The sequence below is a fragment of the Bombina bombina genome, chromosome 7 (assembly GCF_027579735.1).
Source record: "Bombina bombina isolate aBomBom1 chromosome 7, aBomBom1.pri, whole genome shotgun sequence".
Lineage (NCBI taxonomy): Eukaryota > Metazoa > Chordata > Amphibia > Anura > Bombinatoridae > Bombina > Bombina bombina.
In genome coordinates this window covers 130556381-130583277 of record NC_069505.1, presented here as the reverse complement: position 1 = coordinate 130583277, position 26897 = coordinate 130556381, and the positions used below count along the sequence as shown (strand labels likewise).

At 41.3% G+C, this 26897-nt stretch overlaps 1 protein-coding gene across 1 annotated transcript in view; it reads left to right on the top strand.

The window, feature by feature from the left end:
* Nucleotides 1-26897, top strand: part of CHRM4 (cholinergic receptor muscarinic 4) — a 163793-nt gene that overhangs the window by 59764 nt on the left and 77132 nt on the right. The gene's annotated exons all lie outside the window — the stretch shown is intronic.

Here is a 26897-nt window from a genome sequence, read left to right as displayed (position 1 = left end):
GGAACTACAGTAAACAACCTAATTAACACCCTCCACTGCTCTCCTTAATAGGAGAGCATAACAAAACAGTGAAAGCAAACATATAGTGCCTACGGATTAAAAACTAGACCGGGATAAACAAAAGCTAACATCCTTGATAGTAAATAAACATGTAGAACTGGTCAAATATATCGAAATAACAATCAAGACAGGGCTGGTGCATCTGCACCCAAACCGCTATTTCTAATGGCAAGCGATAACAAAGAATACCTGAAAAAAACGGCATAGATACATTGAGGCAGAGAAATGCTTCACAATGGCAGCGTGTAACAGATAGGCGGAACGCAAGGTGCGTCATCACGTAGTCACAGTTATGCATCAAAACAACTAACGGCTGATCCAGCCGCTCAGTTCACACGCTGTCACTGCAGACAGCAAGGGGGAATTGGCTGATGGCACTATTGTAAACTACATGCAATACTCAAAACTAAACTATAGTGCATACGATCAATGGGCAATTTAAGATTTAAGCAATATTTAAGCATTTTAGCAAGAGGCAATTGCAACAGCAAAGAAGGAAATACACCTCGCATATAATCAGGTATGTAGCATAGGAAATGAGTAGACAGCCCACATTACAGGTAAAATATGAGATAGAGAGATTATGGGCTCACATAGAGATAAATTATAAAGCACAAACTGAATGTTCATTAGTGTGCATAATTAAGTCAAACCAGAGGGAATACCATACATTATAATGAATAAGATTAGATGGACGAATGGCTCGTGGGCTCTCACTTAACAGATCATATAGACAAGCTCATTAAAGGAAACAATGCCAGTCAAGCATAGAATTCAACCCATGTGGCTGTATAGTATTCAAGCGGTATGTCCGTCTTGCTTCGATCTGAAGAAGGATTTTATCCCTGTCACCACCCCGTCTAAGAGGTGGCACATGATCGATTAGGACAGACCGAAGATCCATTGGATTATGACCAGCCTCCATAAAATGCCTTGCGACAGGTTGTTCACTTTTCTTATTCTTGATTGCGGCTCTGATGGCTGATCTATGGTTAGCCATCCTTGTACGGGCATCATCAGAGTTTTTCCCCACGTAAAACTAGGCACAGCTGCAACTCAACAAGTATACAACGTATTTCGTTGTGCAGGTCAAACGATGGCTGATGGTACATTTTTTCTTCTTGTGTGGGTGTCCAAACGTGGCACCCGGAAGCATAGAATTGCAGGTGGTGCACCCTGTACAGCGGTAACAGCCCATCTTCTTTGAATGTAGCAAGGTAGTATCCTGGTAACAATGATCAGTCTTCATTATGAGGTCCCTTAGACTTGTATTCCGTTTAAAGCCAACTCTTGGTGGAGCCCAATTAGACAGTGGCAGGTTGGCATCACCTTGCAGAATGTGCCAGTGTTGGCGTAGGTTCCTTCCAATCAATCTTGAATCAGGGGAATACTTGGTAGTAAAAGTCATGCGTGGGAAGTTAGGCTCGTCTTTCTTCGATTGGATCAGATTTGTCTCCATACTCTTATCCCTTGCCTGTCTGATGGCCCTCGGGTGATAGCCTCTGTCCAAGAATTTCTTGATCATAGCATCCAGTTGTTGGGATTGGTTGTGAATGTCACTATTGTTCCTAATGACTCTTGTCAATTGGGCTTGCGGAATAGCCTGTAATAAGGCTCCAGGATGGCAGCTAGTAGCATGAAGAAGGGAATTTCTATCGGTGGATATTTAATAGAGAGTGGTACCCAGTTTATGTCCAACCTTATATATTCTCAAATCAATGAAGTCCACTGACTCATGATGGTAGGTAATCTTGAACTTCACTGGACTGTCAAGTCTCATAGGTATGGGCACTCGCAGGGTTTTAAAAATAATTCAGGCTATATTAAAGAAATATTTAAAAAGTCAACGTTTCGGCCCTACGTCAGGCCTTTATCAAGAGAATATGTCATATTCGTATCGTTAGATACAAGTAAAGCAGTGGCTACCACCACCACTCTCAACGTCCCGAAACGTTGACTTTTTAAATATTTCTTTAATATAGCCTGAATTATTTTTAATATATATACTCCAACAAAAGCAGGCACTCTGTTGGAATAAAGTTTTTTACCCGGTGAGTGCCTGCTTTTGTTGGAGGTCTATGAAATACCCCGGTCAAAAGGATAGTATCGTGAGTGCTAAACTGCTGTGTACTGGATATATATATATACAGTATATGTGTATGTATGTATGTGTATATATATATATATATATATATATATATATTTCTCTTGTAAGGTGTATCCAGTCCACGGGTTCATCCTTTACTTGTGGGATATTCTCCTTCCCTATAGGAAGTGGCAAAGAGAGCACACAGCAGAGCTGTCCATATAGCTCCCCCTCTAGCTCCACCCCCAGTCATTCTCTTTGCCGGCTCTAAGCAATCGGAAGGGTAAAGTGAATGTGGTGTTAGAATTGTAGTTTTTATTTTCTACAAGCAAAAGTTTGTTATTTTAAATGGTACCGGTGTGTACTATTTACTCTCTAGCAGAAAGGAGATGAAGATTTCTGTAGGGAGGAAGATGATTTTAGCATATTGTAACTAAAATCCACTGCTGTTCCCACAAAGGACTGAGGAGTACAAGAAAACTTCAGTTGGGGGGAGCGGTTTGCAGGTTAGGCTGCAATAAGGTATGTTCAGTCATTTATTTCTAGACAAGACTGTGATAATGCTAGAAAATACTGATAAGATCCCCATGAGGGAAGGGTAAGCTGTATTCAGAGACTAAGTATGGAATTGCTAGCTTACATAACAGGGCTAATTTATGCTGGTTGACACTTCTTAATGGCAAACGGTTTTTATTGAAAAATATCGTTTTTTGAGACACTTTAAAGGTTCCTTTGGGTTTCTTTCAGGGGTTGTTACCCACATGGCTATTATTAAAACACTTAGGAGTGTTTCTTTAGGCCTCACAGCACCGGAGTAAGGTGGGAGGGGCCTAATTTCACGCCTCAGATGCGCAGTTATATTGACTTTGCAGGTAACACGGGCAGTTTAGATAAAAACACTGAGAGGGTATTATCCATAACTGCCTCCAAGTCTTGCAAGGTAAAAGAGTTAGACGCACTAGAGGTGCTAGACGTCGCTTGAGGGGGCGTAACTGGTTGTGACACTTGGGGAGAGGGCTAACCTCATCACCTTCTGTCTGAGAATCATCTTGGGCCACATTTTTAAGTGCAACAATATGTTCTTTAAAGTGTATAGACATATCAGTACAAGTGGGACACATTCTGAGAGGGGGTTCCACCATGGCTTCTAAACACATTGAACAAGGATTTTCCTTGGTGTCAGACATGTTTTACAGACTAGTAGTAAGACAAACTGGCTTAGAAATCACTTTAATCAAGTAAAAACACACTTTGCAAAAAACGTTCTAAACAAATTCCTCAGAGTCCCATCATTCAAGATGGAGACCATTCGGACAATCTTACCAATGATCCAGGAGGGTCAATATATGACTACCGTGGATCTAAAGGATGCGTATCTACACATTCCTATCCACAAAGATCATCACCAGTTTCTCAGGTTCGCCTTTCTGGACAAGCATTATCAGTTTGTGGCTCTCCCTTTCGGTTTGGCCACTGCTCCCAGAATTTTCACAAAGGTGCTAGGGTCCCTCCTGGCGGTGCTAAGACCGCGGGGCATAGCAGTGGCGCCTTATCTAGACGACATCTTAATTCAGGCGTCGACTTTCCAAAGAGCCAAGTCTCACACGGAAATTGTAGTGGCCTTTCTGAGGTCTCACGGGTGGAAGGTGAACATCAAAAAGAGTTCTCTCTCCCCCCTCACAAGAGTTCCCTTCCTAGGAACCCTAATAGACTCGGTAGAAATGAAAATATTTCTGACGGAGGTCAGAAAGCTAAAACTCTTAACTACTTGCCGAGCTCTTCATTCCATTCCTCTGCCATCTGTAGCTCAGTGCATGGAGACAATCTGACTAATGGTAGCGGAAATGGACATAGTCCCTTTTGCACGGATACACCTCAGACCACTGCAACTGTGCATGCTCAAACAGTGGAATGGGGATAATGCAGATTTCTCTCCTCAAATACAGTTGGACCAGGGGACCAGAGAGTCTCTTCTCTGGTGGTTGTCTCAGGATCACCTGTGTCAGGGAATGTGTTTCCGCAGACCAGAGTGGATCATAGTAACGACCGACGCCAGTCTGTTGGGCTGGGGTGCAGTCTGGGACTCCCTGAAAGCTCAGGGCTTATGGTCTCAGGAAGAAGCTCTTCTCCCGATAAACATTCTGGAACTGAGGGCGATATTCAACGCGCTTCAGACATGGCCTCAGCTAGCTGCGGCCAAATTCATCAGATTTCAGTCGGACAACATCACGACTGTAGCTTACGTCAATCATCAAGGGGGAACAAGGAGTTCCCTAGCAATGATGGAAGTAACCAAAATAATCAGATGGGCGGAGGATCACTCTTGCCATCTCTCAGCAATTCAGATCCCAGGAGTAGACAACTGGGAGGCGGATTTTCTAAGTCGTCAGACTTTTCACCCGGGGGAGTGGGAACTCCACCCGGAGGTATTTGCCGAGCTGACTCGGCTATGGGGCACTCCAGAATTGGATCTGATGGCGTCCCGTCAAAACGCCAAACTTCCTCTTTACGGGTCCAGGTCCCGGGATCCCCAGGCGGTGCTGATAGATGCTCTAGCAGCGCCTTGGTCCTTCAATCTGGCCTATGTTTTTCCACCGTTTCCTCTCCTCCCGCGTCTGGTTGCCAGAATCAAGCAGGAGAGGGCTTCGGTGATTCTAATAGCGCCTGCGTGGCCACGCAGGACCTGGTATGCAGACCTAGTGGACATGTCATCTGTGCCACCATGGACACATTACCAATGAGGCAGGACCTTCTAATACAAGGTCCTTTCAAACATCCAAATCTAATTTCTCTGCATATGACTGCTTGGAGATTGAACACCTAATTCTATCAAAGCGTGGTTATTGATACCCTGATTCAGGCTAGTAAGCCTGTCACCAGGAAAATCTACCATAAGATTTGGCAAAAATATATTTTTTGGTGCAAATCCAAGGGTTACTCATGGAGTAAGGTTAGGATTCCCAGGATTTTGTCCTTTCTCCAAGATGGATGGGAGAAAGGATTATCAGCTAGTTCCTTAAAGGGACAGAAATCTGCTTTGTCTATTCTTTTTCACAAACATCTGGCAGAGGTACCAGACGTTCAAACGTTTAGTCAGGCTTTAGTCAGAATCAAGCCTGTTTATAGACCTGTGGCTCCGCCATGGAGTCTGAATTTAGTTCTTTCAGTTCTGCAAGGGGTTCCGTTTGAACCTTTACATTCCATAGATATTAAGCTTTTATCTTGGAAAATTTTGTTTTTGGTAGCTATCTCTTCTGCTCGAAGAGTTTCAGAGTTATCTGCTTTACAGTGTGATTCACCTTCTGGTGTTCCATGCAGATAAGGTAGTTTTACGTACCAAACCCGGTTTTCTTCCTAAGGTTGTGTCTAATAAGAATATTAACCAGGAAATTGTTGTTCCTTCTCTGTGTCCTAATCCTTCGTCGAAGAAGGAACGTCTGTTACACAATCTTGATGTGGTTCGTGCTTTAAAGTTCTATTTACAAGCAACTAAGGATTTCAGACAAACAACTTCTTCGTTTGTTATCTATTCTGGTAAGAGGAGAGGTCAGAAGGCGAACGCTACCTCTCTTTCCTTTTGGCTGAAAAGCATCATCCGTTTGGCCTATGAGACTGCTGGCCAGCAGCCTCCTGAAACAATTACTGCTCATTCTACCAGAGCAGTGGCTTCCACATGAGCTTTTAAAAATGAGGCTTCTGTTGAACAGATTTGTAAGGCAGCGACTTGGTCTTTACTGCATACTTTTTCCAAATTTTACAAATTCGATACTTTTGCTTCTTCGGAGGCTATTTTTGGGAGAAAGGTTTTACAAGCAGTGGTGCCTTCCGTTTAAGGTACCTGTCTTGTTCCCTCCCTTCATCCGTGTCCTAAAGCTTTGGTATTGGTATCCCACAAGTAAAGGATGAACCCGTGGACTGGATACATCTTACAAGAGAAAACAGAATTTATGCTTACCTGATAAATTTCTTTCTCTTGTGGTGTATCCAGTCCACGGCCCGCCCTGGCTATTAAGTCAGGTAGATTTTTTGTTTAAACTACAGTCACCACTGCACCCTATGGTTTCTCCTTTTTCTTCCTAACCTTCGGTCGAATGACTGGGGGTGGAGCTAGAGGAAGAGCTATATGGACAGCTCTGCTGTGTGCTCTCTTTGCCACTTCCTGTAGGGAAGGAGAATATCCCACAAGGATGAACCTGTGGACTGGATACACCACAAGAGAAAGAAATTTATCAGGTAAGCATTAATTCTGTTTTTTTTTTATATATATATAATAAAGCAGAGAAAGCGCACTCCCACTTAAATATCATCAACCAGGGTGCAGGCAAAAAATTATGATACAGAAGAGAAGAGGTTTGCACTCACTGGATTTTGAAAAAGGTGCTTTATTCAGCACAAAAATATGTGAAGTTTCGGGGATCAATCACCCCTTCATCAGACCAAACAAAAAGTGAACAAACAGCAGTGTTTAAATAAAGTGTTAACCCCTTCCCCAGCTAAGAGTAGGACAGCCCCACATAGGTCATGTGCTATATGACCCATCATATTTACACTCAAATATTGTTGTTTAAACAAACAAATATTCTCATATATTATTAGAGTGTTAGTGACAACATATTATTACAATAAATGTGACATAAAAGTATAAAAAATAAAAAAAGGCAAAAGGAAATATATATTATATATTACGGGGCTGAAACAGTGCACTAAAATAGACATAGTGAAAAATATCCATTAACCAGCTATAAACCAGCAGCAAAGCGATCATACAATAGACATTGTGATTACGTGTAGTATTATATGGTTATAACAATAATATACAATAATATATACACCTAGAGGGCAATGACAACGATATATGTTAAAACTCACAAGTAGGACTGCAAACAATATAGTCGCCATTGCAGTTAGCAGAACCGTCAAGAGCCGACAACGTGGGCGTGGCCAAAAACAGCCCTTAGAGGAAGACTTCATCAGACACTCCCCCTACATGGAATAAAGTAACTGGGAGGCTTGATACATGCAAGGGTGTAAATGTATAGCAACAACCAAAGTTATACACACATGTTATAACACATACCTATATACATAATCCAGTGACAAAGATATCCCACTCAGTGATATGCACAAATGATGGATCGGGTTACGAATAAACGCAAACCCATGTAAATACCATGGGCAACAAATGGCAACAACCAATCATAGACACTGATTATAAATGTGGCATACATCATATGTGTGGGAATAAATCAACTTATCAGAGATACTGATACAATGGCACTGCTGATAGGGAACAACAACCGTTACAGTCCCAGCATATCTGTTACAAAATAATAGTTGCAATCAGTGAGATCGCCAAACAGGAGTAACAGGGAGGGCAAAAGCCCAAAACAAACATAATCACCATATTAGGGAATGCAATCTGCTGGGGAATATCACTAATTGCAAATACACAACAAATATTGACTAAGGATAAATAGGACAATGGTTAAACTGAACACAACCTATACATATAAACAAGAAATATACAGAGACAAATAGGGTAACAGATGTATTGTCCCATGATTTCGCCAACCAATCATCGGCTCAACCTCAGTGAATATCGTCAGCCATATGTATGGAGAGGAGACCAAAGCAGCTGATTATCATCTTAATGAAAATAGATGACACTGTACACGTGTAAACCTCGGTATAACGTAGATCAAAGTATGTCCTTATACATATAGATTGGACAAGTCCTGAAAAAAGAAACAACATAGTAACTAAAGACAAAAAACTAAAAATCACATCAGAATCATATATATATATATGTGTAGGGTGAATCCACAGTATTCACAAACAATCATGGCATTATTGCAAATGAATCAACAGATTAATACATTAATCATATGTGTTGAATATACAAATGTGTTCACCACTTCACATTTCCATATATACAGTTTGTGGGTTGGCACAAGTATATGTTCCACCAACGGCACTTACAATGGTCATGATCATACAGTGGATCCTCACAACACAGGCCCAAAGTATGATTAGACATCATTAACTATGAAAATGTAAATTAAACCTGCATATAAAAATATAGGATCAATCTTATACCACCCATGGAGCATTCATTTCCCAACTAGATAAAGGGAACGATACAATAACCATAATTACAAAAAGCATTGGCAATCCATTTGGCAATTCAGGCCATGGGGATGTAATGTTCTTAAGTTGAAGATCCATTTAGATTCCACTTGGAGTAGGCGCTGGTTCCCGTCACCTCCCCACTTGAGCGGTGGCACATGATCAATCAGAATAAATCTGAGATCACTGACGGCATGTCGCATCTGCATGAAATGTTTAGCCACAGGTTGATTGGATTCCTTTTTTTTGATGGCCTCACGAATTGAATGCCTATGGTTTGCCATCCTGGTCCGTATTGTATGACTCGTTTTCCCCACATAAAAACAGTCACAAGTACAATTTAGCAGATACACCACATGTGTGGTAGTACATGTGAGATAAAACTTAATGTTCAAGATTTGATTTGTATGGGGATGTCGAAAATGGGGTCCCTGTATCATTGAATTGCAGGTGGTGCAACCTGAGCATCTTAAGCAACCTTTTCTTTTACTCTGGATCCAATTAATTTGGTAGCAGTGTTCGCATAAGCTGGTCTCTTAATGATCTGCCCTTTTCTCCAACATTGGTGTGTCCGGTCCACGGCGTCATCCTTACTTGTGGGATATTCTCTTCCCCAACAGGAAATGGCAAAGAGTCCCAGCAAAGCTGGTCACATGATCCCTCCTAGGCTCCGCCCACCCCAGTCATTCTCTTTGCCGTTGCACAGGCAACATCTCCACGGAGATGGTTAAGAGTTTTTTGGTGTTTAAATGTAGTTTTATTCTTCTATCAAGTGTTTGTTATTTTAAAATAGTGCTGGTATGTACTATTTACTCTGAAACAGAAAAGGATGAAGATTTCTGTTTGTAAGAGGAAGATGATTTTAGCAGACAGTAACTAAAATCGATTGCTGTTTCCACACAGGACTGTTGAGATGAAGTAACTTCAGTTGGGGGAAACAGTTAGCAGACTTTTCTGCTTAAGGTATGACTAGCCATATTTCTAACAAGACCATGTAATGCTGGAAGGCTGTCATTTCCCCTCATGGGGACCGGTAAGCCATTTTCTTAGTTAAACATAAAAAGAATAAAGGGCTTCAAAAAGGGCTTAAAAACTGGTAGACATTTTTCTGGGCTAAAACGATTGCTTTACTAGGCATATTATGCAGATTCTAACTAATAATTGGTATTATAATCTTGGAGAACGTTTATAAAAACGGCAGGCACTGTGTTGGACGCCTTTTTCAGATGGGGGCCTTCCTAGTTATAGACAGAGCCTCATTTTCGCGCCATTAATGCGCAGTTGTTTTTGGAGAGCAAGGCATGCAGATGCATGTGTCAGGAGCTAAGAATCACTGAAAAAGCTTATAGAAGGCGTCATTTGGTATCGTATTCCCCTCTGGGCTTGGTTGGGTCTCAGCAAAGCATATAGCTGGGACTGTATAGGGGTTAAATGTAAAAACGGCTCCGGTTCGGTTAATTTAAGGGTTAAAGCTCTGAAATTTGGTGTGCAATACTTTTAATGCCTTAAGACACTGTGGTGAAATTTTGGTGAATTTTGAACAATTCCTTCATACTTTTTCACATATTCAGTAATAAAGTGTTTTCAGTTTGAAATTTAAAGTGACAGTAACGGTTTTATTTTAAAACGTTTTTTGTGCTTTGTTGACAAGTTTAAGCCTGTTTAACATGTCTGTACCATCAGATAAGCTATGTTCTATATGTATGAAAGCCAATGTGTCTCCCCATTTAAATTTATGTGATAATTGTGCCATAGTGTCCAAACAAAGTAAGGACAGTAATGCCACAGATAATGATATTGCCCAAGATGATTCCTCAAATGAGGGGAGTAAACATGATACTACATCATCCCCTACTGTGTCTACACCAGTTATGCCCACACAGGAGGCCCCTAGTACATCTAGTGCGCCAATACTTATTACCATGCAACAATTAACGGCTGTAATGGATAACTCCATAGCAAATCTTTTATCCAAAATGCCTACTTATCAGAGAAAGCGCGATTGCTCTGTTTTAAACACTGAAGAGCAAGAGGACGCTGATGATAACTGTTCTGACATACCCTCACACCAATCTCAAGGGGCCATGAGGGAGGTTTTGTCTGATGGAGATATCTCAGATTCAGGAAAAATTTCTCATCAAGCTGAACCTGATGTTGTGACATTTAAATTTAAATTAGAACATCTCCGCGCACTGCTTAAGGAGGTGTTATCTACTCTGGATGATTGTGACAATTTGGTCATTCCAGAGAAATTATGTAAGATGGACAAGTTCCTAGAGGTTCCGGTGCCCCCCGACGCTTTTCCTATACCCAAGTGGGTGGCGGACATAGTAAATAAAGAGTGGGAAAGGCCAGGCATACCTTTTGTTCCCCCCCCCCTATATTTAAGAAATTATTTCCTATAGTCGACCCCAGAAAGGACTTATGGCAGACAGTCCCCAAGGTCGAGGGGGGCGGTTTCTACTCTAAACAAACGCACTACTATTCCTATCGAAGATAGTTGTGCTTTCAAAGATCCTATGGATAAGAAATTAGAGGGTTTGCTTAAAAAGATTTTTGTACAGCAAGGTTACCTTCTACAACCAATTTCATGCATTGTTCCTGTCACTACGGCACCGTGTTTCTGGTTCGAGGAACTAGAAAAATCGCTCAGTAAAGAATCTTCGTATGAGGAGGTTATGGACAGAGTTCAAGCACTTAAATTGGCTAACTCTTTTGTTTTAGATGCCGCTTTGCAATTTAGCTAGATTAGCGGCGAAAAATTCAGGGTTTGCTATCGTGGCGCGCAGAGCGCTTTGGCTAAAGTCTTGGTCAGCGGATGTGTCTTCCAAGACAAAATTGCTTAACATTCCTTTCAAAGGTAAAACATTATTTGGACCTGATTTGAAAGAGATTATTTCAGACATCACTGGGGGAAAGGGCCACGCCCTCCCACAGGATAGGTCTTTTAAGGCTAAAAATAAGCCTAATTTTCATCCCTTTCGCAGAAACGGACCAGTCTCTAATTCTGTATCCTCTAAGCAAGAGGGTAATACTTCACAACCCAAACCAGCCTGGAAACCAATGCAAGGCTGGAACAAGGGTAAGCAGGCCAAGAAGCCTACCACTGCTACCAAAACAGCATGAAGGGATAGCCCCCGATCCGGGACCGGATCTAGTGGGGGGCAGACTTTCTCTCTTTGCTCAGGCTTGGGCAAGAGATGTTCAGGATCCTTGGGCGCTAGAAATAGTTTCTCAAGGTTATCTCCTGGAATTCAAGGAACTACCCCCAAGGGGAAGGTTCCACAGGTCTCAATTATCTTCAAACCAAATAAAGAGACAGGCATTCTTACATTGTGTAGAAGACCTGTTAAAGATGGGAGTGATACATCCAGTTCCAATAAGAGAACAAGGAATGGGATTTTATTCCAATCTGTTCATAGTTCCCAAAAAAGAGGGAACATTCAGACCAATTTTGGATCTAAAGATCCTAAACAAATTTCTCAGGGTACCATCGTTCAAAATGGAAACTATTCGATCCTACCTACTATCCAGGAAAATCAATTTATGACTACCGTGGATTTAAAGGATGCGTACCTACATATTCCTATCCACAAGGAACATCATCAGTTCCTAAGGTTCGCTTTTCTGGACAAGCATTACCAGTTTGTGGCACTTCCATTCGGATTAGCCACTGCTCCAAGGATTTTCACAAAGGTACTAGGGTCCCTTCTAGCGGTTCTAAGACCAAGGGGCATTGCAGTAGTACCTTACTTGGACGACATCCTGATTCAAGCGTCGTCCATGTCAAAAGCAAAGGCTCATACGGACATCGTCCTAGCCTTTCTCAGATCTCACGGATGGAAGGTGAACAAAGAAAAAAAGTTCTCTGTCCCCGTCAACAAGAGTTCCCTTCTTGGGAACAATAATAGATTCCTTAGAAATGAGGATTTTTCTGACAGAGGTCAGAAAATCAAAACTTCTAAGCTCTTGTCAAGTACTTCACTCTGTTCCTCGTCCTTCCATAGCACAGTGCATGGAAGTAATAGGATTGATGGTTGCAACAATGGACATAGTTCCTTTTTGCACGAATTCATCTAAGACTATTACAACTGTGCATGCTCAGACAGTGGAATGGGGATTATACAGACTTGTCTCCGACGATTCAAGTAGATCAAAAGACCAGAGATTCACTCCATTGGTGGCTGACCCTGGACAATCTGTCACAGGGAATGAGCTTCCGCAGACCAGAGTGGGTCATTGTCACGACCGACGCCAGCCTAGTGGGCTGGGGCGCGGTCTGGGAATCCCTGAAAGCTCAGGGTCTATGGTCTCGGGAAGAGTCTCTTCTCCCGATAAACATTCTGGAACTGAGAGCGATATTCAATGCTCTCAGAGCTTGGCCTCAACTAGCAAAGGCCAAATTCATAAGGTTTCAGTCAGACAACATGACGACCGTTGCATATATCAATCATCAGGGGGGAACAAGGAGTTCCCTGGCGATGAAAGAAGTGACCAAGATAATTCAATGGGCGGAGGATCACTCCTGCCACTTGTCTGCGATCCACATCCCAGGAGTGGAAAATTGGGAAGCAGATTTTCTGAGTCGTCAGACATTCCATCCGGGGGAGTGGGAACTCCATCCGGAAATCTTTCCCCAAATAACTCAATTATGGGGCATTCCAGACATGGATCTGATGGCGTCTCGTCAGAACTTCAAGGTTCCTTGCTACGGGTCCAGATCCAGGGATCCCAAGGCGACTCTAGTAGATGCACTAGTAGCACCTTGGACCTTCAACCTAGCTTATGTATTCCCACCGTTTCCTCTCATCCCCAGGCTGGTAGCCAGGATCAATCAGGAGAGGGCCTCGGTGATCTTGATAGCTCCTGCGTGGCCACGCAGGACTTGGTATGCAGACCTGGTGAATATGTCATCGGCTCCACCATGGAAGCTACCTTTGAGACAGGACCTTCTTGTTCAGGGTCCATTCGAACATCCGAATCTGGTTTCCCTCCAACTGACGGCTTGGAGATTGAACGCTTGATTTTATCAAAGCGTGGGTTTTCAGATTCTGTAATAGATACTCTGATTCAGGCTAGAAAGCCTGTAACTAGAAAAATTTACCATAAAATATGGAAAAAATATATCTGTTGGTGTGAATCTAAAGGATTCCCATGGAACAAGACAAAAATTCCTAAGATTCTATCCTTTCTACAAGAAGGTTTGGAGAAAGGATTATCTGCAAGTTCTCTGAAGGGACAGATCTCTGCTTTATCTGTTTTACTTCACAAAAGACGGGCAGCTGTGCCAGATGTTCAAGCATTTGTTCAGGCTCTGGTTAGGATCAAGCCTGTTTACAGACCTTTGACTCCTCCCTGGAGTCTAAATCTAGTTCTTTCAGTTCTTCAAGGGGTTCCGTTTGAACCCTTACATTCCGTAGATATTAAGTTATTATCTTGGAAAGTTTTGTTTTTGGTTGCAATTTCTTCTGCAAAAAGAGTTTCAGAGTTATCTGCTCTGCAGTGTTCTCCGCCCTATCTGGTGTTCCATGCAGATAAGGTGGTTTTGCGTACTAAGCCTGGTTTTCTTCCGAAAGTTGTTTCCAACAAAAATATTAACCAGGAGATAGTTGTACCTTCTTTGTGTCCGAATCCAGTTTCAAAGAAGGAACGTTTGTTACACAATTTGGACGTAGTCCGTGCTCTAAAATTCTATTTAGAGGCTACTAAAGATTTCAGACAAACATCTTCCTTGTTTGTTGTTTATTCTGGTAAAAGGAGAGGTCAAAAAGCGACTTCTACCTCTCTTTCCTTTTGGCTTAAAAGTATTATCCGATTGGCTTATGAGACTGCCAGACGGCAGCCTCCTGAAAGAATCACAGCTCACTACACTAGGGCTGTGGCTTCCACATGGGCCTTCAAGAACGAGGCTTCTGTTGACCAGATATGTAAGGCAGCGACTTGGTCTTCACTGCACACTTTTGCCAAATTTTACAAATTTGATACTTTTGCTTCTTCGGAGGCTATTTTTGGGAGAAAGGTTTTGCAAGCCGTGGTGCCTTCCATTTAGGTGACCTGATTTGCTCCTTCCCTTCATCCGTGTCCTAAAGCTTTGGTATTGGTTCCCACAAGTAAGGATGACGCCGTGGACCGGACACACCAATGTTGGAGAAAACAGAATTTATGCTTACCTGATAAATTACTTTCTCCAACGGTGTGTCCGGTCCACGGCCCGCCCTGGTTTTTTAATCAGGTCTGATGAATTATTTTCTCTAACTACAGTCACCACGGTATCATATGGTTTCTCCTATATATATTTCCTCCTGTCCGTCGGTCGAATGACTGGGGTGGGCGGAGCCTAGGAGGGATCATGTGAGCAGCTTTGCTGGGACTCTTTGCCATTTCCTGTTGGGGAAGAGAATATCCCACAAGTAAGGATGACGCCGTGGACCGGACACACCGTTGGAGAAAGTAATTTATCAGGTAAGCATAAATTCTGTTTTTGAAGGCAATCATAGGTGGACCAAATTCATCAAAGGGGAGAGTTGGATCTGTATTGACCACCGCCGAAAATGTTTTTTCAAATTCTCTGTGAAACTTCTTTTGTCTGGAGAATACTCAGTGGTGAAGATAATTCCCTTGGTTTCACCCACCACATTTCTGTTCATTTCCTTCATTTTCTGTGCTGATAGAACTTCCTTTTGTGTTAAATGTTCAATTTCTTGACAGAGTTTTCGCATCCTGGAGTTAGAATATCCCCTCTGGACAAAACGTTGGCCCATATCTTCTAACTGAGCCAATTTTTTCAGGGGATCAGTGTTATTACGTACAGTTCTTAGCATCTGAGCCCTAGGAATTGAATTAACCAAGCTCATGGGATGGGCACTGGAGACATATAGAATGCAGTTACGGTCAGTTGGTTTGGCATATAATGTCATTGCCAAATGATCCACTTCCTTATAGATCAACAGATCCAAAAATTCAATCAATGTGGTGTGGTACTTCAATTTAAATTTGACTGGATGCTGTAGATCATTCAGCTCCTGAAACCAGTCTTCCAGATCTTTGGTTGTGCCATTCCAAATGAAGAACATATCATCTATGTAACATCGATACATAGATATTTGTGATCTCTCAGCAATTTTCATGATGTTAACTTCATAATCTTCCATAAAGATATTGGCGTATTATGGGGCCATACTCGACCACATCACCGTGCCAGATATTTGCAGATAGTAATTGGTTTCTAATTTGAAAAAAATAAATTCAGGACAACATCTCACCAACTTAAGGAGTACATCAATAGGAGGACCAACATACGGTGTCTTTAGCAGGGCCTTCTGCATTGCCCCAATGCCCCTTTCATGAGGAATAATTGTATACAGACTGTTCACATCTGCTGTTACAAGGAGACTGTTGGGTTCCAGATGGTATAGTCCATTTACTATTTCTTCAATGAGTTGTGAAGAGTCCCTTAGAAAGGAAGACATTCTGATAACACAGGGTTGTAGATAAAAATCTACAAATTTAGCTAAAGGTGATAGAATGGAATTTCTGGCGGATACGATAGGGTGCCCTGGTGGAATTTCAAGTGATTTGTGAATTTTAGGAAACGTGTATAAAATTGGACACGTTGGGGTCCCAGTTGTCAAATATTGATAGATTTGCTCATCAATCAAGTTTTCTTGAAGTGCCTTCTTTAGTAATTCATCAATAGTTCTTTGGAAGATCAAAATCGGATTCCTATCCAGTTTCCGATAAACCAGTGGGTCAGCTAGTTGCTCAAGGATTTCATTCTTGTAGTAATTCATGATGACTACCGCACTGCCCTTATCTGCAGGGCGAATGACAATCGTAGGGTCACTTGCTAGGACTGTAATGGCTTTTTTCTCTCCATGACTTAGGTTATGTCGAAATCTGGGCTTGTCAGATGATAATAGATCAGTTGTGAGTAGCCTTGTATATGTTTTTAAGCTTGCATTATTATTGGCCGGATCAAACTTGCTGTTAGATCTAAATGGTGATATTGTCCCTTCATTAGTGGACCCTTTAAAGTGATCCTTAGGTCTTAAAAGACGTAGATGTTTCTGAATATCAACGTATGTTTTAAAATCATCAGAGGCCTGTGAGGGTACAAAAGATAGTCCCAGATTCAGCAAAGTTCTTTCAGTATCAGAAAGGGGTCTATCACTTAGATTGACTATGATGTCATTATCCTCTGTCATCTTGGTGGAAGAGGTGGTCTGTGAGTCATGCCACCTGCCCCTCCTGGGGTGTGGTCTTCGGCGCCTCTGCGCTGTCCGGTGCGGGTTTGGACCCCCTGAAAAACCTGCTGTTGAGCTGAAGGAGCAGAGGCCTGTCCCTGTGGTGCCATAGGGTCTGAATCAGATCCTGAGCTGGTATCAACAGCTTGAAGATTGCGCCTAGCATGTTGGCGTTGGCGTCTGGGTCTATTAAAGAAAGGTCTTCGCCTCTCATCAGGTCCTGTGAGCCATCTATAGACTCTCTTTTCTTTGTAGTCATCATTGACCGTATCCAACTTTCTATTCTTGAACTTGATCAGTTCTTGTTTATATTCATTGATTTGAGTATTTAAAATATCAAACCATTTTTCAGTTGAATCAGCTTCCAGTATCACCTTTTTAGTATCCTCAAAATGCATAATTTCATCCTTAATCTTTGTCAACAGAGCTCTTACTTCATCTGTGACCAAAAGAATAAGATCCAGCGAGCACTTATTAAGGATAGCACACCAACGGCGTATAAGTGCATAAGTGAAGTGCAAGTGCACTGTAAGTTCTGATGGCTAGATAGTTAACTCCCAATAAACGATGTGGGTGCAGCAATAAAAATATACAATAAAGCAGAGAAAGCGCACTCCCACTTAAATAGCATCAACCAGGGTGCAGGCAAAAAATGATGATACAGAAGAGAAGAGGCTTGCACTCACTGGATTTTGAAAAAGGTGCTTTATTCAGCACAAAAATATGTGACGTTTCGGGGATCAATCACCCATTCATTAGACCAAACAAAAAGTGAACAAACAGCAGTGTTTAAATAAAGTGTTAACCCCTCCTCCAGCTCAGAGTAGGACAGCCCCACATAGGTCATGTGCTATATGACCCATCATATTTACACACAAATATTGTTGTTTAAACAAACAAATATTCTCATATCTCATATATCATTAGAGTGTTAGTGACAACATATAATTACAATAAATGTGACATAAAAGCATAAAAAACAAAAAAGACAAAAGGAAATATATATTATATTATATATATATATATATATATAGAGAGAGAGAGAGAGAGAGAAGAGGCTTGCACTCACTGGATTTATATATATATATATATATATATATATATAATGTGCGTGTGTTTTCAAAGAATTAAGCACTCACTGGACTGTAGACATCAGTGACAAATCCAAACTTTATTGTGTGACGTTTCGGGACAAACAGCGTCCCTTCCTCTGACAAACATCAAGTGTACAAGTGAAACATTTATAGGCCTACAAGACACTCCCCTAGTAGGCTACTAATCAGGGCAAGCCGTGTGCAAAAATCAGCAGTCCTGTGCAATTAATTATGTGCTGCTGTTTTAGTGTATAAATAAAATAAAATACAGACAATATATAAATATACCAGTGAGGCTGTGTTGAAACTTAATAACAGTGAATGTATATCCCCCTCTATGCTCAATCTATACTACCGATCATATTGACAACTGGGATTACTCCTGCTGCACAGAAAATGCATGGATAGCAAAACAAAAGCCCTCATTGGTGATTGTGAGTTTAACCTCTTTCACAGATTGGCGGATTCCTTTGTAACACGCCTCCGCATGTATACACCCCCATAGTGACACTCCTGCAAATAATGACAGGCAGCACTGATATACTTTATCAATGTTTCATACAGCAAGAGGACAATATCCAAATGTAAAACAGCCTGCAACACGCACATGTGGCCAGCATCATCAGTAATTGAAACCTATTTGGGCGACACGATCACAAACATAAACTGAACACTCGCCCCATCCATGTCAGTGTACCATAACATGAGCGCTCATTGGGACAAGCTCGTCCCTCCCATCTATCTGATTGGCCCAGAGTGTTAACCTACAGGAGACAACAACCACACCCCTTAGTCTCTTACATCGCAAACCACAGCAATCAGCTGTGTCGAGCCGGAACCTCAGCCACAACATGCATAAAGCGACCCGATCAACACACCAATCAAAAAGAATGTGTGCTGTACATCTACTGTACCCACAGAATAAAAGCAAAAGTAAGAGCAACAACATCCAATATATCCACAAGGCACAAAGTTCCAAATACAACCATATCGATCAGATTCTTCATAAAACTAGCCCTTGTCACAGCCGTTATGTAATAGATCCTGAAACAATGTCATAATGATCATACCCCTCACGGGGAGTGAGAGTGTATTACCTAGCTATATTTAATGCAACGTCCTTACTAAAATATCATAAAAGTGTCCAAAACTATTTGTACATATATCACTCCCTAATCTATAGTGATAAAAAAATCAACCTCCTGTGTTAAATACATACAACCTAAAAATTGATAACAAAAAATAACTAAAACCTAAATAGCAAAAGATCATAACTATATAGTTTACAGCATATCCATATTCTAATGGTTCTAGGGCACCAGGGGGATGCTGCACCATTGTACCATTATGTGGCCATTTAGGGCACTAAACTTTTAGTGTACTGTGCCAACGCTAGCACTATAGCTCTGTGACAGAGTGTGTTCGAATGGGAAAATTTTATTCCCAACAAATCTGTTATATTGTATTGTGCCTGTTCTCTTATTAGAAACCACAGTTGCGAAACCACATCGCCTTATTATCTAAACCAAAATATTACGTGAAAGGTAAGGGAGGTAAAAAAAAGGGTCCACATACAAAGCCATATCATTAAGGCATATGTCTACAAAGTGATTCAATGTGTCCTAAGAATCAGAACATGTTCAGCAGTCAGCATCTACCACGATGCAGAATATATAAAAAAATTGCGCTAGGAGTCTATCCAAAACTAAAGATTGTGCAATATAGGGGGATGTCATCCACTCATATAAAAGTAGCGTTAATGTGAGTGTATAAGTGACCAAAACACATATAGACAAGACACAGTTAAAAACAAATTTAAAAACCTCACATATATTCCGATCCTTAATGGAATACGGGTATGTTACCATTGATATACTGAGAAGTTATATAGTATAAAAGTAGGAAGCACTATAAGGTTTATAGAAACAGAATTTGGGCAAATAACATAATTACCATGGGCATATTACATCTGCCTCATGCTACCCACCCCATAACTCGATGGACTCCCATTTTATCCAAATATCCCCTTTAAATTCATATATGAATAGAGTTATTCCTAGTGTACAAAATGGAACCATGGACTCTCAAGCAAAGGTTAGTATCCCCTGTATAAAAAATGGAACCATGGACTCTCAAGCCAAAGTGTATGTTGGTCTTAAGCTCATAGAAAGCATTGCCAACCAGTCTGGACATTTAGACCTCTTGGGGCAAGGGTACAAAGTTCATGTATCCATCGGGCTTCTTTTTGTAAGAGCATTTTAGCTCTGTTGCCTCCTCTCCTTGGGATCGGCACATGATCTATGATCCTAAACCGCAAGTCACTCAGTGTGCCCTGCCTCCAGAAAATGACGAGCCACAGGTTGTTCTGACTTGCCCGTCTTCAAAGCAGTTCTGATGCTGGATGGTGATTCGCCATCCTCACTCTGGCATCATCGGTCTTCTTCCCTGTGTACAATTTACCACAGGGGCAATTGAGAAGATAAACAATGAACTGGATAGTACATGTGAGGAAGAATTTGATATTTTTCTTTCTGCAATCAGGGTGTTGAAATGTTGTGCCTGTATGCATGCTATTGCATGTAACACAACTGATGCACTTGAAACATCCAATTTTCTTCCTCAGCCACGGCTGTTTGTCGCTTTTCAAAGGTATATCTGTCTCAACCAGCATATCCCTTAGGCTTCTTCCTCTGCAGTAAGCAAGTCGAGGTGCCCTCCATTCATTAAAAGGCAATGTAGGGTCAGATTAAAGTAATTTCCATTCCTCTTTGATTTCTTTCGTGATATGATGTTCTGGGCTGTAAGTAGTGATACAAGTGAGCTGTGGAGTCTTGGTATCTCCATGGGGATTCTGTACCTCCTTTGGTAGTAGCGCTAGCTCCTGTTGTTCCTGTAAAGCTTTTTTATTGTATCCACGTTGTATAAATCTCTGTGTCATCTCAGACAGTTGTAACTTCATGTTGTTCTCATCCGTGTTATTTCTGATGACACGCTGGAACTGCGCTTTCGGAATGTTGGGAATTAAAGCTGGTTGATGACAGATTCTCGCATGGAAGATGGAATTGTGATCAGTCCCTTTTCTAAATAGGGTTGTGCCCAATCCATCATGGACCTTGAACACCCTGACATCCAGATAATCTACTGTATCAATGTTAGCAGTGTATTGGAACTTAATGGTACTATCCATCTCATTCAGAGTGTCAATCCAAGTTCTTAAAGCTATTTCTCCGTCTTGCCAGATTAGAAACAAGTCATCTATGTAACGACAGTAAAACTTGATGGCCTGTGCCTCGTAAACCGTCATCTGTGTGGACTTGTATTCCGCCACGAAAAGATTCGCCAGTGATGGGGCCATATTAGACCCCATTGCAGTCCCTTCAATTTGCAGATAAAAAGTGTTTTCAAAGCGAAATAAATATTCTCAAGACATATAGTTAGGAGATCAACCAGTACATCTTCAGGTGGGCCCACATAGGGTGTTTGTCTCAGATGGTTAACAACTGCTGCAATCCCCAACTTGTGTGCTATCACCGTGTACAGGCTGCACACATCCAACGTGACCAGTAAGTCCGTAGGTTGAATATCCCTTAACTGGGTAACCGACCGTATAAAGGCAGTGGAATCCTGAGTGTAAGATTTCATTCATTTGACCAGAGGCTGTAGATGATAATCCAGGTATTCAGCAAGTGGCTGAAGTAGTGATCCCCTAGCTGAGACTATTGGTCTCCCTGGGGGCTGTGCTGCATCCTTGGGAATCTTGGGTATTGTGTATATAATGGGTGTTATTGGGAAATCCCTCTTCAAAAAACGATATTCGTCTTAGGTAATCACCTCTGCTTCCAACCACACCAAAAGTTTCTGGTCAATGACTCTCTTCAGCTGGTGAGTGGGATCATTTTGTAAAGTGGTATAGGTTTTGGGATTTGATACTTGTCTAAGAATCTCAGATCTATATTGACTCAGATCCATCACCGCACACCGCTCCGCCTTTAACAGCTGGACGTATCACTATGGACATATCCTCAGTGACTTAAAGGGACAGTCAACACCAGAATTTTTGTTGTTTAAAAAGAAAGATAATCCCTTTATTACCCATTACCCAGTTTTGCATAACCAACACAGTTATAATAAAACAGTTTAGCCAATCAGTGCTCAGTCCTAGGTCACTTTACGTGCATGAGCTCAATGTTATCTATATGAAACATGTGAACTAATGCCCTCTAGTGGTCAAAATGTATTCAGATTAGAGGCAGTCTTTAAGGTCTAAGAAATTAGCATATGAACCTCCTAGTTTTAGCTTTCAACTAAGAATACCAAGAGAACAAAGCAAAATTGGTGATAAAAGTAAATTGGGAAGTTGTTTAAAATTGCATGCCCTATTTAAAACATAAAAGTTTTTTTTGGACTTGACTGTCCCTTTAAGCGCCCATCTTTCTTCCTTAGTAAGATTGTCAGTCACCCTCATGGGTGTAGTGTCCTTAGACAACTGTATTAGGTAGTTAGTGAATGTAGTGATCGATGGGTTCTGTGACTTAGGATCAAACGTCAGGGAGGTCTGAATCTGGTAGATTCCTCAGAATTTGACTTAAAAAATTCTTTCAGTCGTAAATTCCTCCCAAATTTCTGGATATCGATATATATGTGTCAAAAGAATTCATTCTCGTGGTGGGTGCATAAGATAGTCCCTTATTTAATAGAGAAGTATTTGATTGGGTGAGTGATCTTTAGCTGATATTGAATACATTAATAATAATCTTCTCTGGATCGGGAGGCGGCGGGACATGCCCCCCCCCCCCTCCTTGTGTGTGGCCTGTGCCTCGGCCTAAAAAACGAGTGTTGTATGTCGCCATCAGTGATGCAGTTGCTCCACCTCCTCCCCTGGTGTCGTCCCACTGTTGTCCCCTGGTTGCACCCCTAGATCTAGTGGTGATACCCCTGTAGGTGGACTCCCCACCAAAGGTTACAGCTTCTGGACCTGAGCTCTCGCCAGAGCTGGTATCGACTGTATTAATATTTTTCTTAGTAAACTTCCTCTCTCGCCTCGGTCTGAAGTTCTTTTCTTTCATCGGGGGATAACATTCATCGATAGACACTTTTATACGTGTAGTCCTGGTTAACTGTTTGGAGTTTACAGTTTTTAAAAGAAATGAGTTCTTGTTTATATAATTTAACTTGTTGTGACAGTTTATCAATCCCATCATACGTATTGTCAGATTTTAACCGATTAAGTTGTTCCGTTTCAAAGACCTGGATTCCGTTCCTCACTTCTTTAAGCAGACGTCCTGCTTCCCTGATGACAAGGAGCATCAGGTCAAATGAGTATTTATTGAGAATTTTACACCAGTTGGTGCAAAATTCTACATTTGATCTTCCGATCGTAGGAATATTTTTTACTCTAAAACCTTGTGGTAGCATTCTTTTCTTATGGTAATCCGAAAGGTATATACCATGTAGGTTTAAATCGATCTCACGTTGCTTGAGCTTTGCAAGAGAGTTATATAAGGATTGGCAAGACTCCTCTGTCTGTTGCTCTTCAATAGAGCCAAAGCGGATTGCCTCAGCGTCCTCATCCGTAATTGTAAAAATATCTTCGTATTTGTCATCTGTGTTTCCACTCAGGGATATTCTGGGTGCTCCTATGTTTTCAGTATTCAACTCAGTCATGGTGATGTTAAATGAGGTAAAATGAAAAACTGAATACCGAGGCACAGGCCACACATGAGGAGGGGGGGCATGTCCCGCCGCCCTCCGATCCAGAGAAGATGATTAGTAATGTATTCAATATCAGCTCAAGATCACTCACCCAATCAGAGACATCTCAATTAAATAAGGGACTATCTTATGTACCCACCACGAGAATGAATTCATTTGACACATATATCGATATCCAGAAATTTGGGAGGAATTTACGACTGAAATAATTTTTTACGTCAAATTCTGAGGAATCTACCAGATTCAGACCTCTCGGGACGTTTGATCCTAAGTCACAGAACCCATTGATCACTACATTCACTAACTACCTAATACAGTTGTCTAAGGACACTACACCCATGAGGGTGACCGACAATCTTACTAAGGAAGAAAGACGGGCGCTTAAGTGACTAACTGAGGATACGTCCATAGTGATACGTCCAGCTGATAAAGGCGGAGCGGTGATAGTGATGGATCTGAGTCAATATAGATCTGAGATTCTTAGACAAGTATCAAATCCCAAAACCTATACCACTTTACAAAATGATCCCACTCACCGGTTGGTGAAAGTCATTGACAAGAAACTTTGGGTGTGGTTGGAAGCTGAGGTGATTACCCAAGACGAATATCGTTTTTTGAAGAGGGATTTACCTATACCACCCATTATATACACGTTACCCAAGATTCACAAGGATGCAGCACAGCCCCCAGGGAGATCAATAGTCTAAGCTAGGAGATCACTACTTCAGCCACTTGCTGAATTCCTGGATTATCATCTACAGCCTCTGGTCAAACAAATGAAATCTTACACTCAGGATTCCACTGCCTTTATACGGTCGGTCACCCATTTAAGGGATATTCAACCTACGGACTTACTGGTCACGTTGGACGTGTGCAGCCTGTACACGGTGATAGCACACAAGTTGGGGATTGCAACAGTTGTTAACCATCTGAGACAGACACCCTATGTGGGCCCACCTGAAGATGTACTGGTTGATCTCCTAACTATATGTCTTGAGAATAATTTAATTCGCTTTGAAAACACTTTTTATCTGCAAATCGAAGGGACTGCAATGGGGTCTAATATGGCCCCATCACTGGCGAATCTTTTGAGTGAGTGCTTAATTCTTTGAAAACGTGAATACCTTGTTACAGCACCCTGGCAAGTTGAAGTTCGTTGGTGGGAGTATATATATGTGTGTGTGTGTGTGTGTGTGTGTGTATATATATATATATATATATATATATATATATATATATATATATATATATATATATATATATATATATATATATATATATAGATAGATAGATAGATAGATAGATAAAAACTTCTCAGAAAGAAGAGGCACTCACAGGTCTTAATAAGCAAAAAGTATTTTTATTAGTTCATAGGTTCAGTCAACGTTTCGGTCTTCGCAGGGACCTTTGTCAAGACTGTTCTATATACAGAAAATACAAGAGCATAGAAATAATGTGAATATCATCAAAGGGGAAAAGACACATTACAGAGCTAAAGACTTATATATAAGGTCCCAAGAGGGACAGAAAGAGAGAGAAAGCATTTAAAAATAGTCAAAAACAAATGATAACTAACATATGTTAAATACATAGGAACAGTATTCATAGTGAGCATTGTCTCAGAATAGAGTTATTGGCAATAGGTTGCTTATAGGAGGAGGCCAGAGGCTTTACTTTCTATACAATACAGCAAATAACAGTACAGAGTCACCAGTTGTAACTCACAGTGAGAAATATGCATTTAGAGTATTTTGACACATCACCATAGTGACTAAAGTGGAATGACTACAAAATGTATAAAGGGCATGAGATGTATCTCTTATGCTAGAATAAAAGTCAACAAGAGTCATGCTGGTGATGTGTATCACACTGATAGAAGTAAACATATGTATAGCATCAAAAGAATCAATAAGGGCAATAATTTTATTTAGTAGGTAAAACCTGTTAAGGGGCTCACGTACTATATGTATCCACAATCCCAGTATGTGCAAGTGGTAGGGTAAAATCTATACAGAAAAACTATACAGAAAAAAAACTCCTTAGTTATATTGATAACTAATAATACAAATATATTGTCTCCTGCTATTGTCAGCATGTATCGTTAGAGTGCTAAAGTTGTAGACAAAATGGTGAAGTGGCAGTGTGCTGCAAGAGATATGCGAGTGCAGCGTGGCGGTGGCAGACCGCAAACAAGTGGACTTACCTCCGAACATATCAGTGTCAAGCGGTCAGCGGTGAGCAGATTGTGTTTCTGCGCCGCCTTTAAATACCCGGTACGGGTCCGCTACTGATGACGTAACGCGAGGCGCGGGTGTGTGCCTCAGGTGGCCATGGTAACAGGCATAGCCAGAGCGTGTGCGATGATTGCACAGACACCCTTAATTGAATAATGGGCAATTAGAGATTATAATGTAGAAGGGATATATGATATATAGGAGATGGTGATCTATGTTAACAGGGCAGAATATGACATGCCAAAAGAATGCCAATAAATGAAAATTGAAGAAATATGCCAATAAGCAAAAACAAAAAAACAGGAGAGTTAATGGGCAATAAGGAAACCAATTGGTCTACAACACAAGCACTGATAGTGGATGGGAAAAGTATGTGGGAAATGTATGGGGGTTAAAAACATGTAGATGTATGTATGCAGAAAATGTGGAGCATGCAAGGGACACCAAGCACAATACACCAAGAGAACTGTAGCAGTATATAAATGTCATAGGACAAGAATTGGTTATGTGAATAGTCAAAGGTGTGTGGCGAGATTGGTACAATAGGGAAGAAGGAGGTGATATTTTTGGGGCAAGATACAGTGATGTATACACATAATGTGCGTTATCAGGATACAACAGGTTTCAGCACCTCAATAAAACAAGGCAAAGTCAAAGCTGGTGTTCAGCCCCTTGGGTATCAATGTTCCCAGTCGATGTATCCATCTTGCCTCCCGTTTAAGGAGTTCATTGTCCCTGTTACTCCCCCTTTTTAGGGGTGGTACCCAGTCTATTAGGATAGACCTTAGCATGGCTACACTGTGGCCCTGTTGCATGAAATGTCGTGCTACGGGTTGTTCACTCTTTTTATCCTTGATGGCTTTTCTAATGGCACTGCGGTGGTTGGCCAGCCTCTCTTTGAAGGACGTGCTCGTTTTTCCAACGTAATACAGGCCACAGGGACAGATAATAATATATACTACAAATTCAGTAGTGCATGTCAATCTGTGTTGAATCTGTATCGTTCTGCGGTTATGAGGGTGGTGGAATTTAGAGCCTGTAATGAAAGAGTTGCAGGTAACACAATTACTGCAGCTGTAGCATCCCTTCTTGGGTGTCGGTAGCCATCCTCTGTGTACCTGATCAGGTTCAAATGTAGTTTTGACTAAAACATCACAAAGGTTATTTGTTCTACTGTATACCATTCTGGGTGGTGGTTGGTTGTAGAATGGAAGCGTAGGGTCCTGGTTCAAGATGAACCAGTTTTTGGTGATTGTATGTTGAACAGATTTACTGTTGGGGTTGAATGTGACCATCATATTCATACGTTTTTCTTTGGTCTTTGTTTCAAAGGTTTTGTTGA